The following is a 13942-nucleotide window of genomic DNA, read 5'->3' as shown; positions in this document are numbered from 1 at the left end:
GTTCTGTGTGCACTTCTGGTTTTTGCTGCAGACAAACTAATCAGGAGACATAACCTTGATTTTTGCTTTTCTGGATTTTTATTTAGGGAGTAAGAAAATGTGTATCTTGATGGGTCTTTTTTATAAACAAGACAGCACGCTATGTAGAATGTAAAAAGTTCCCTAACAGACTAATCCATCACAGTGGTGGTAGGCAGGGTAGCAACCAGTATGATCGCCTGGTGAGCCCAGGCCAGGTATGAATGGGCTGTCACTATCTCCATCAGTAACACAACTTTACTCCCACCAAATCCTCCCCTTTCACATTTAACCTGGTTTTAGGGATTTTGTGGACACTCCCCCCAAAGATCTCCATTTTTTTCTCCTTTAGTTGATATAGGTGCTCACTCTATATCCCATGCTGGCTTATAAGTCAGTATCCTCTGGCCTCTGCCTCCTGAGTTCTGGGACTGAGCTCCATGTACACTCTATACACCACCATACCTGACTGGACTCTTATTGTTAAGCTTTTCCCCTTTAGTTAGAGTGCCTCACCAGTATAGAAGCAACCAAACATGTGCTGCAGGGGCCCAAGCCTCCACCATGATTGTGATGCTGCTGAGCACACGGGGGGGCCCAAGCCTCTGCCATGACTGTGCATATAGTGTCCTGCACTTTGGTCTGGTCTCCCCAAGGCCATAGCTGGAAAGGGGCGAGTAGTTACTACTCACCTGCTTGAAAAGGGAAGAGAGCACCCACAATGCTTGAGTCAAGTCCAGATCGTGGTACCCTCCCAAGACCCCCTTCTGCCCACACTCTGGAGAAAGCATTGTTTCTGTCACCACCTCCACAACCCTCCTGTGACTGCTGTGGCTATCATGGGACAAGCACCTGATCCACTCTATGTTGAGGACAGGCACTGTGAGTTTGAGAATCAGGAAATCAGAGGTGTCAGTCAGCAGCAGTACAGATGGGCAAATGGAGCATGGGTTAGCAAAAGTATTCTCAAAGGGTAAGGTACTACAATTCTAAGCTTGGCAGCCACATTGTCACAACTAACTCTGTCAAAGTCATGAAGAAACACACACAACCTCTGCATGATTGGTTGTGGTTGCTTGAGACTAAACCTTACCTGTGTGAAGTTAGGCATCTGGCTGAAGGTTTGGAGGAAGATAATCCCAGAGAAGAATTGCTAGGTAAGAATGTATTGTAAAGCCAGCCAGGCATGGTGGCATAGACCTCAAATTCTGGCATGTGGATAGCAGAGGAAGTAGCCACAATTTCTAACCTAGGGCTTCACAGTGAGACCCAGTCCTAAAACAAACACACGGGCTAGTGGTGGACACGCCTTTAATCCCAGCCCTTAGGAGGCAGAGGCAGGCTGATCTCTGTGAGTTCAAGGCCAGTCTGCTTCTACAGAGTGAGTTCCAGGACAGCTGGGGCTACACAAGGAAACCCTGTTTTGAAAACAGGGTTTTGAAAACAGACAAACACAAAGGAATATTTAACAAAAAACAGACATGGAGAAGCACACCTACAATACTCAGGAGTCAGAAGTAGAATGACCAGGAGTTCAAAGTCGTCTCTGATTACACAAAATTCAATACCAGCCCCATTAATATGGAATGCCATCCTTAAAAACCTAAAATGTGGGAAGAGGCCATAGACACTAAGCCTGTATAATCCCAGCATGTAGTTCAGTGGTCCTCAACCCTTTAATACAGCTCCCCATGTTTGGTGACTCTTAACCATAACATTACTTTATTCCTACTTCAAAACTATGTTCTTACTACTGTTATGAATTGTAATATAAATATCTGATATATTACCCTCTGACCATCACAGGGGGTGTAACCCATTACTTGAGAACCTCTGCCTTAGGTTGATGCAAGAGGATCTTGAGTGCTCAGGGGCAGTTGCATTACAGAGGCAACAACCTATCTTAAGAAAGAACCATTTCAGTGAAATAACCAGAAATGATGAGTGTTGAACTATACAAGGCAGAGTAAAAAACAAAGTATAGGGCCCACACTTCTAACACACAAAGAAGCAAAAGGACTCAGTAATCAGCTACTACAGAAAGCTGAGAAGTGACAGAAAAGTTTCTAATATGCATTAAGTGAGAATCAATTTTGTATAGAATTCCCAGGGTGACATGAAAAAAAGATGCTATTTTAAGCACAATAGAATTCACTATAGTTTATTTTAAATCAGATACCCTATGTGTCATTTAAATACAAGTTGATATCCATATACTTACAGAATGAAATGAAAATGGCCTATTAATATGTTAACATTCTCATTTAAATATCTATCTATCTATCTATCTATCTATCTATCTATCTATCTATCTATTACATATCAATCAGGAACAGTTGTTGTGAAGCCCAAATTAGCCTTGAATTCACAGTGGTGATACTCCTGAGTATTTCTGTGCAGACAACTGTTGTTGGGTGAGGGAAAGGCATTTTCTTCCATGGTTAGATGCACACACTGCCGCAACCTGGAATTACACTCAGTGGGTCACATGGCATAAAGGTTGAAGGGAACAAGTTGGAGAGAGGAGGGGGATTGCAGGAGAGGGAGAAGGCCAAAAGAAGGTAACACGGGGTAAATACGATCTAATTATGTCATGTATGATGCATACATAGAAAAAATAAACTGCCACAAAAATGGTTAAGCAAGAGAGGAAGAGGTCAATAACTACACACACAAAATTGACAAATGACAGCAATCAATACACACCTCTTAATAACCCTGAATATAAATAGTCTCAGTTTCCCAATCAAAACATAGACCAGTATATTAGAGCCCCACCAGAAAAATTGTTGCCTTCAAGGAACACATCTCACCATGAAACATAGACACTACCTGTATTAGTCATGATTCTAATAGAATGAATGAGTGTGTGTGTGTGTGTGTGTGTGTGTGTGTGTGTGTGTGTGTGTGATTTGTTAGAATAACTTAACAGGCTTTGGTATGACTATTTCAACATCAGTCTCCCGATGAAAAGTCCAATTATCAGTCTTAGCTGGTCTTCCATATATGCTGGAATCCTGAAGAAGGTTCTAGTGATAGTGAAGGAATGGACTTGCTAGCAATAGTGAGGATAAGCAGGTTTGCAAGAACTTCCTTCTTCCGTATAGGCTGCCTTCATATTGGCTGCTACCAGGAGGTGTGGCTTTAGGGTTGGCCTTCCCACTTCAAATGATTCAGTCAAGAATAACTCCACTCAGGTATAGCCAGCCAACAACCAACACACTACCTCAGGATGGAAGGGTGGGGAAAGAAAATGGACATAGGAAACAGGCATATGTGGCTGTTTTAATATCTGACGAAACACTTTTTAAAATGCTAATTATAAAAGACAAGGACACTTCATAATAGTGAAGGGAACGGCTATCAAGAGAACATTATTATTCTATACATATTCCCTACACACAAGCACACCCAATTTTATAAAACAACACTAGTAGATTAATCTTTGTAAAGAAAAGATTAATCCCAATACAGTAGTAGTGACTCATCAATGAACAGGTTATCTGGACAAAATAAACATTTGTATTAAATTATATCATATATCAAATGAGCTCAACGTATCTATAAAACATTCCATTTAAATGCTACAGAATATACTTTCTTCTCAGTAGACAATAGAACTGTTTCTAAAGTGATTTACAGATTAGGGTACAAAACAAGCCTTTAAAAAATAAGAAAATTGGAAAAAGAGGATATCTTAAAAATCCTTCTCTAAATCACTGTTCATATTACCGTGAAGAGACACCATGACTAAGACAACTCAGAAAAGCAAGCATTTAATTTAGGACATGCTTACAGTTTCACAGGCTTAGTCCATCGCCATCATGGCAGGGACTACAGTGGCACATAGGCAGACATAGTGCTAGAGAAGCAGGTAACTGAGAGTTCTGCATTCAGATGCAAAGATAACAGGGAGAGCAACTGGGCCTGGCATAGGCTTTTAAAACCCAAAAGTCTGGGCCTCTCCTGACAGGGAAGCAGGTAGGCTAATTGCAGACTTTCACTCCTCCCTCTGCTTCTCCTAATTAAATGCCCCAGTCTGGCCCTCAGCTCTGCAACAGAACACTTGCTGCAGCTTCCCTTCTCCTTTCCCCCAACTCCAGTGGATCCCACAGATCTCCTAAGCTCCCTCCTCCTGCTTTATCCCAGCCCCCAACTCCAGGACATACCCCCTGCTAGGCCACTGCTGCCAGGACAGCAGGTGCTAACTACGCATTATCACCACTCTGTTTATTCCTCCAAGTCCAGTCACCAACCTCACCCTCACCTCATCTCTACTGGACCCCACAGATCTTTCCCTCCTAGCCTCCCTCCCCTCATTTGCTTTATCCAACCCCAAACTCCAGCAGGCACTCCCTGCAAACACTCCTGCCAGGGAAGCAGGTAGGCTGCCACCAGATCCTCAGCTCTCCCTCCATTCTGACAAGTCCAAACCCCAGTCTCCTCCCCAGCTGTGTAGTAGACCTTCTGCTGTGCCCTCTCCTCACTCCCTGCCCCCATTCCCAGGGGAGTAACTAAGCAGATCCTGATGGAACACCTAGCTTTCCACCCTCTTGGGAAGCCCCAGCCCACTCCCATTCCTAAGCCTCAGGTCCCAATATCCAGAAATACATTTTACCTGGAAATTTCTGTGGCTACACCTCTCAAACCCCAGATTTTTCTACTGGCAACACAGCCACCATGCTCTCCTAAGAACCAGAGAGGAAACAAAAACCATGGAACAAAACACCCACCCAACAAAGACAGGACCAGACATCACCATCTAGAATTAGGATTTTCCCACTCCCAGACAGAGATTTGATGCCAGCACAAAAATACAATAACAGCCAAGACAATATGTCTTCTGCCCAGCAATCTACCACACCAGGCTCTGAATATTCCAACGTATTTGAAGCACAGAGAAGAGACCTTAGGACAGTCTTTATGAATGATACTGTTAGACCCCCGGGAAAACTCAAGTATCCGGGGTCCCAGCCACGTTCTCGGTCACCCCAATCACCAGGCGGATTCGAGAGCTTGCTGCAAACTGCACGGAGCTTTATTGTAATTTAACAAGCTAACCCCATGTTAGCTCGGGTCTTTCACCCACCCGGCTCCTAGGGCCTCCCAAGAGATCTTATAGGACAGCGTAAGGGGAGTGTCTAGGGGTACGCACAGGCTCAGGATTGGTGTGCCTCCAGGCTTGGAGGGCTTGCCCTGTGTTGATTGGTCAACTGGTTGTTATGGCCCATAGGCCCTCCCAGGGTGGTTGCTATGCTTTGTGCGTCATTGCTGTGCGCTTGTCCGTAAAGCACACCCAGGGTCGTAAAGCATAGCGCCATCAGCTAACTTCTGATTGGTTCCTTGTCACGAGGCAGGCATCTGACTTTCTAGTGTCTAGGACAAGGTCATAGAAGCATGTGTTCTGCCATTATGGCTGCCAAAAGGGAGCAGGTCCCTTCAATACAGTTACTTGAAGAGGAAGTATATAAATTCTTTCAAGAAATACATGAGAACACAACAGTGAAAGAAAAAGAATAAAACTGTTCAAGACCTAAAAGTGAAAAATAGAACAATAAAGAAAACCCAAAATGAGGGAAATCTGGAAATCAAAAAGGAAGTCAGAAACCACAGAGGCAAGCTTCACCAACAGAGTACCAAAGACGAAAGAGAAAATCTCAGGCATTGAAGACAGGATAGAAGAAATGGGTACACAGGTCAAAGAAAATGTGAAATCTACAAATCTCCTGGCACAAAACATCCAGGAAATCTGGGATACCATGAAAAGACCAAATCTAATAGGAATAGTGGAAGGAGAAGAGACACAAGTCAAAGGCCCAGAAAATATTTTCAACAAAATCATAGAAGAAAATTTCCCCAACCTAAAGCCTATCAACCTATAGGAAGCATACAGAGCACTGAAGGATCCAGACTTTCACCCAACCCTCCAACTGCCCCCCCCCCAAATTTGGCAGCTGTGACAGGCTGCAGAAAAGACCCAGCAGGATATAGGTAGGATGTGCTGAGCCCCCCAACCTTGCCTGACCTTGCCCTAATTACTGGGAAGAAACTGCCAGATGCCCTCCATGTGGTAAGGAACCAATCAGAAATTAGAGGGCAGCCTTTGAATGTGCTTTACTGCTAATGGTGGAATGCAGTAGGTAGTAAGGCCCTTGGATGGCCTCCAGGCATGGCAACCTTTCTGCAGCTACAGCTGACTAATCAACTCAGAACAGTTCACCTAGCCTGGAGTTGTGTCAATCCTGAGACTGTTACTATGCAACTAGCTGACCCCCAGGCACCCCCCTTGCTCTACCCCCAATATATGCCCTGTCCCACTGCTGCTCAACATCCCTCCCACACCACCTGCTGTGTCAGACCGACAGAAGACCCTAGTTAACTCATAATTAAAAGGACTCTTTGCTTTTGCATCAGACCTGCTTTCTTGGTGGTTTTTGGGGTCCAGACTTTGGGCACAACAAACACCAAATACACTAAGCTAGAAATGAAAGTCCCCTTGGCACATAGTAATCAAAACACTAACCTTACAGAACAAAGAAGGAACAAGCCAGGAAAACAGTTCAGGCAACTAAAGCCCTTCATCACTTCCCTCCACCTCTCCAAATCCAACCCCCACCCCCAGTCTCATCCACAACACTGCAACAGCACACGAGCTGCAGCCTTCCTTCCACAATCACATCTGCTGTGGATCCCACAGACCATCACCTCCTAACTTCTCTTATCTCAGCCGCAACCAGCAGGCACCCCCTGCTAACTGCTAACCCACCGGGAATGCCTGCCAGAAAACTAGGCAGGGTGTGTACAGCTCTTCTCTTCTCCCTCTGTTCTCTCAGATCCAACCCCCAGTCTCCTCCCCAGCTCTGTAGTAGAACACCTGTGGCAGGTTTTCCTGCCACCCTGTTTGAATCACCTGTTCCTCCCACACATCTTCCTCTTCTAACCTATCACCCTCACTCCTTGCTTTGTCTCAGCTCCCAAACCTCAGCAGGCACCCCTGCTAAACAAAGACTGCTTCTGCCAGGGAAGTAGCCAGGCTGGCTCAGACCTTCACCTCTCTTTCTACTCTTCCAGTCACAGTCCCTCAAAGTCACCTTTATCTCAGCAACAGAACATGGGCTGTAGCCTTCCTTCCCCCCTCTGTCCATATCTCCTGTTGCTCCTACAGACCTCCCTTCTTAACTTGCCCCTCCTGGCTCTTGCTTTATCCCAGTCCTGCAGGCACTCCTTGATAACCCACAGGCCACTCCTGCCAGGAAAGATGGTAGGATGTCTGTAGATACCCTCACCCTGTCTCTCGAGATCTAACTTCATACTGTCATCCCCAGCACTACAACAAATCCTCTGGGGGTGAACTCTCTTCACTGTCTCTTGCAATTCCAAGGAGACTAAGCAGGTCCTGGTTGAACGCTCTGCTGTCCTGCCTCCTGTGAAACCCTTCAGATTGCTAGCCTATCTATCCCCTTCCTGTGTCAATTCCCAATACACAGAAACACATTTTATCTGGAACAGAAGCCACACCTATCAAGTCTAAAGAAAATTTCCTACCAGGCAACATACAGCAATCATGTTCTCCTAAAAACCAGAGAGGAAAAAGAAACCAAGAATAACACACCCACTGAACAAAGACAAACCTAGAAATCAGCATCTAAACCTATATCATCCCAATCCTAGATTCTTAGAAGCTGGCATAAAAACACAATGATAGCCAGGGCAATATGTCTCCACTATAAGGCAGCTTTCCTACCTGATCATATCTGAAGCATAAGAAAAATACCTGCAAACCACCTGTCTGAAGATGATAGAGGTCCCCAAAGAGATTAATAAATACCTTAAAGAAATCTAGGAAAATGAAAACAATGGCTAAGATCAATAACACAAGTGACAACTTGTGATGGTAAGGATGTCCAAATAAGGGGAAAACTCACCCATTGCTGAAAAGAGTGCAAACTTGTATAGCCACTGTGAAAATCAATATGGTGGTTCCTTAGAAAGTTGGAACTTGATCTATCTCAAGGTCCAGCCATACTACTCTTGAGCATATACCGAAAGGATTCTTTATCCTACCCACAAAGACACTTGCTCAACCATATTCATTGCTGCTCTATTCATAATAGCTAGAAACTGGAAACAGACTAGATGTCCCTCAAAAGAAAAATGAATAAAAAAAATATAGTACATTTACACAATGGAGTATTACTCAACAGTTAAAACATGGCACGATGAAATTCACAGACCAATGGATGGGGATAGGAAAAAACCATCCGGAGTGAGGTTAACAAGATCCAGAAAGTTAAATTCGGTATGCATACACTTACATGTGAATATTAGTCATTAAATAAATAGTAACCAAGCTACAATCCATAGACCCAGAGAGGTTTGATACAGAGAAACCGGGGGGTGGGGGCTTGTGGATATCCCCAAGAGTGACAAATAGAATAGATTTTACAGGTGGATTGGAAGCAGGTGGAGATGGGAACAGGGGGCTCAGGTGGGCAGAGGGAGTAGTGGTTGTGTTGTGGGAGTAATAAGGGAATAGACAGATGGAATTGAGGGACATTTGAGGGATTGCAGGGTAATGTAACATAAAAATAATAGACCCAGAGACAGATCATTGATGTTCAAGCTTCAAGCTGAAGATCAGAGAAGCAAATCACTAGATCTAACCTCTACCCAGATGAAATGGCAATCCTGTCTCCATGAATCCTCAGAGGCAAAAGGCTATCTTCTCCTCCTTATATTCTTTTTCCTGCCCAGCCATATCCTCCTGTCTCCAGCTTCCTAGTACTGGGATTAAAGACATGTGATCCTAAGTGCTGAGATCACCTTTGTGTGAGCTGTTTCTTTTAGGACTGGATCAATTTTGTGTAGTAACCGTGATCTTGACCTAACAGAGATCCATTTACCTTTTAATCATGAGTCCTGGGATTAAAGGTGTGTGCCTGGCTTCTATGGCTAACTAGTATAGCTGTTTTGCTATTTTGATTTCCAGTAGCTTTAATAAATCATAAACAATATATCACCACAGGGTAACCTAATACAATGGAAACTTCCTAAAATAGATCAAAGTGATCCTAATTAAGATCTCCTAATAATAGGGGATAATGAATACCAACTTGCCATCTCTTATTACCAATATTCCAGTTACTGGTTTGAGTTGCATTTAATTGAGCTGTTTGGCAAGGGATTCCCATGGAAATTCTCAAACAAGCCAGGCTGTTGATATGACAAAGGGATGCTTCCTGCAAACTGACAGTAGGACCCCATTGCTGAGAACAACACCCATACAACTCATTGAACATGGAGAAGCTGAGCTAGTGTCATCATGGATCCCTCATTCCTACATTGTAGTGTCTTTGGAACAAGATGGTACTCAGCAAACTACCAAAGGAGAAACATGAACACCAACCGCCCACAGAACTTTTGACTTACAATCTGTCCTTCCTGCAAGACACGCTAGGCAACACTGGCACAAAAGTTGTAGGAGAAGCCTCCAATGAGGTTAAAGCTGAAGATCAGAGAAGAAAAGTGGTCAGCCAGTTGAGAGTTCTCACCTCTACCAATACTCAGACTGAAGGGGTGATACTGTCCTGATCTCCAGGTTGCACTGCTTTCCACCAAACCTCAGACTGCCTTATATTCCTCTCTGGTGCTGAGACTAAAAGCGTGCACCACCATTACCTGTCCTCTATGGCCAACTAGTGTGATTGCTGGGATTAAAGGTGTGTGCCTCCACTGCCTGGCCTCTGTGGCTAACTAGTGTGGCTGCTGGGATTAAAAGTGTGTGCCTCCACTGCCTGGCCTCTGTGGCTAACTAGTGTGGCTAGCATTGCACTCTGATCTTCAGGCAAGCATCATTTGTTAGATCATAAACAAAATATTACCACAGAAGTGAGGAGGAACTGGGATGAATAGAGGGAAGGGAAACTGTAAGCAGGATATATTGTCTGAGGAAAGAATCTATTTTCAATAAAGGGAAAACATGGAGAAAAAGCTGAAATGAAAAATGTACAAGTGGCATATAAAGGCAGACCTATTAGAATTACAGCTGACTTCTCAGTAGAGACTGTAAAAACAGAAGGTACCAGGCAAATGTGCTGTAGACTCTAAGAGACCACAGATGCCAGCCTAGGCTACCATATCAAAAATTTGAATTGCCATAGTAGGAGAAAATAAGACATTTTGTGATGAAACCAAATTTAAATAATATCTGTCTACAAATCTATCCCTACAGAAGGTGATAGAAGGAAAAGTCCAACAGAAAGTGGTTAACTGCATATAGGAAAATACAGAGAATAAATAATCTCAGACCACCAAACTACATATAGGGAAACACACACACACACACACACACACACACACACACACACACACACACACAGAGAGAGAGAGAGAGAGAGAGAGAGAGAGAGAGAGAGAGAGAGAGAGAGAAAGAGAGAGAGACCCCATTATCATCATCAGTAACAGCAGCAGCAGCAAGAAAACAGCAGAAATCAACAATCATTGGTAATTTATATCTTTTAGCCTCAATCATTTTCTGTTACATGTTAGCTTGTCTTATTGTTGTTGTCCTTGCTTAGCTCATGTTTACACAGGTACATTATTGAGAATTTATGGGTATAGATTCTCACATTAGTAAAAGACACAATCTCACAACAAATTCACTGTTCCTCTGTTTCTTACAATCTGTCCACCCTCTCTTTTCCAGTGTTCCTTTATACTCAGGTACAGGATTTTTATTACAGATGTATCCATTGGGTCTGCAATCTACAACTCTACAATTTGATTGGCTGCAGTTTTCTGTAAGGGTCTCCACCTTCTAATGCAAAGAAGTTTTCTTGATGAAAGATGAGGACTACACTTACCTGTGGATCGAAGGACAAATAGAGTGTGGTTATGGATTATGCAGGTTTAGTAAAGTGTGAGTGGAGGTTCTCCTCCAAAATATATCACTTCACTAGCCCTGGGTAATTAGATAGGTTTTCCAGTGCCAGACATGATTTCCCTCTTGTTGAGTGGGCCTTACATTCAATTAGAAAGCTGTTGGTTACTGTGAAGTTGTGTGTGGCATCTACCTCTGTGGGAAAACCAAAGGCAATCACAATAGCTTATAAAGTTTTGGGAGTCTCTTGAGCAACGGCGGCAAGTTTCCCATGCCTGCTGTTGGGATTTTGTTAGGTGGCCTTTGGCTCTTGGAAGGAGTATTGTCCACCAGAGAGAGAATTTCATTTCAAAAACATAAATGTGCACACACTTTTAATCACAGCACTCAGGAGGCAGATGGATCTCTGTGAGTTTGAAGCCAGTCTGTTCTACAGAGCAAGTTTCAGGACAGCCAATACTGTTACACAGAGAAACCCTATCTTAAAAAAAAAATAAAATAGATAGATTAATACATAAATAAATACTCGAAAAAGGCAACAAAATATATAAATGTTTATACACAGATTTATGTGTATTATAGGTTTTTTAAGGTGAACAGTTCACAGTATGATTTGTTACAAATTTTCCAGACTTTCTTATTGTTATTTTACCTGCTGGGAAGCTCCACCCAGTCCTGAACCTCCCATTCCAGACCCCACCCCTGAGAAAGCCTGCTATCGTCAGCTCCACCAAACATTGGTGGCTCTAACCCCAGAGAACATTTAAAGCAACCTCCCCATGGTTTTCTCTTGTCATTTCCCCTAGTAGTTTCTCATCTTCCCTTGGGACTACCCAGGAATTCTTTGCTCAGTTTAACTGGACTGTTAATTCAGCCTGATCTGATTTATTACAATTGCAGAGAGACTTAACATCAGGGTACAGAAACCTTTCATTACTCTCTTCCACATCTTTCCTGCCTGTATCTCCTTCTGTCTCCTCTAATTGAAGTTCTCCTATGACATAGGCATATGACAAACAGTTGTATAGCTGGGACATGGAGTATTTTTATTTTTATTTCTTTGAGAATTCTCCATACTGAATTCCATAGTGGCTGCACCAGTTTGAAATGCAGGGAGTGAGGGCTCCCTTTCCCCTGCATCTTCTCCAGCACTGTTATTTTGTTGATATTTGCCATTCTGATTGAGCTAAGATAAAATCCAAAATTTGTTTAATTTGCATTTCCCTAATTGGTAGGGGCAATGATAATTTTAAAAACATATTTGTTAGCCTTTGTTTTTGTTCTTTGGATGAATCTCTGTTCAAGACTCAGTTTTATTTGTCCCAGGTCATTGTTTTTACTTTGTTTTTTGTTTGTTTGTTTTTATTGTTGTTGTTGTTTATATTTTATATATTCTGGGTATTAATACTTGGTCAGATGTAAACAGCTGGCAAAGTTTCTTTCCCATTCTCTGTTCTTTCTCCTCATTTGATTATTTCTTTAAAAACTGGCTTTAGAGTTGGAGAGTGGCTCTCTCCTTCTCTAAATCCAAGCATGCTTGTTAAAGTAAAATATAAAATCTCTGTCTCATGTCAGACATCTGATATGGAGCAGAAGGAAAACAAACATTTAGGACTATTGTATTGCTACTAATGTCATAATTTTTGTCATGATATTAATGGTCATATAGAGTACTAATCAATTCTAGAAAAGTTTTTTTTTTTTGTCTACCTTCATGTACATGATTTCTTGTTTGAGTCTCTGTCAGATTTCTACAGTGAACCATGACCATGCCTAACAGGGACCTTTGAAGTCTCCAAAAGGAGGATGGGGCCCACAACGACAATTTTACCAGGACTATCACAACACCATTATGCTGAACAATACCAACTAAAGCTCAGCTTTGGACTAAAAACTGCTCATAACAATTTTGAGGTGACTTGCTGAGATGTTGCAGCCTCACAGACACTGCTTGGAACAATTTTGAGGTGGCTAGCTAAGGTGATCCAGTCTCACAGCCCACATAGGCCAGCATTTGAAACCAAGCCTTGTATTTTCATATTATACAGAGACTACACAACAAATGATACATCTTGACAATTAACCAAAATTTCTTTTCAGGATCCCTTAAAGCCATCTTTGCCCACAGACAGTAGAAAGTAACTTTTAGAACATGATGCCCACATTCCCAAGGAGTGGGGTAGGTGTTTTTGGTCACTCTTTTGGTTATGGATATTTGCCATTGTTTAGGGGGATTGGTTACAAAATGTTGTTGAATATGATCAGGAAGAAAGTTGAACAAAGGGGATTAGATTCAAGGTTTTCATTTTTTTAAAAGACAGGAATCCAGATATGATAGAGTAGAAAGGGTAAACTGAAAAGAATAAAGGGGGGATATAGAGATGTTGAGATGAAAAGGTAGATTATTCAATCTACCCCTAAAAGCAACTACTTGCTTTAAACATTTTACATTGGATTGGACTTCTGTATATTGTATACAAATGTTTTATACTAATTCAAATTTGAGATTAATTTTGCTATGTTTCTAATATTCTAGATATTGTATCTATATAGATCATTTAACTATGTAATACAAATTTCTAGTCCATGAAAGTTATTATTATTAATTATATAGACAATTAGGAAATGTAATTTAGTAATTAATCAACTATAACAATCGAACTTACAGTTACTTTAGGTATGTTTTCAATATAAAACTGATATATTAGAAAGACAGGTCATCTTCAAACACTTCAGAGATCTACAGAATATGGCATTTAATGTGTTTTAATAACATAGGTTCTTTTGTTATGACAATGAGGCATGTCTGCTCCTGGCAACACCAATCTATGTCAGAGAAGATGATAGACATTGAAGAAACTCCACTTGGAGTTTGAGTTCTTTGTGGTAAAGGTAAGCCACTGGGCAAGAAAGTGCTCTTACCTTAACTGCTGACAGTATGCTGTCCAAGTTGGACAAACAGGACATGAAAAAGAGTGACTGCAAACCCTGCCAAGACAAGCCAGTCAGTCCTTCAGGGTATCCTGGTTCACAGAATGTCTGTCA

The sequence above is a fragment of the Cricetulus griseus genome, chromosome 4, assembly GCF_003668045.3.
Source record: "Cricetulus griseus strain 17A/GY chromosome 4, alternate assembly CriGri-PICRH-1.0, whole genome shotgun sequence".
Taxonomy (NCBI): Eukaryota; Metazoa; Chordata; class Mammalia; order Rodentia; family Cricetidae; genus Cricetulus; species Cricetulus griseus.
The sequence above is the reverse complement of the archived record's forward strand: the minus strand, read 5'-3'. Positions refer to the sequence as shown.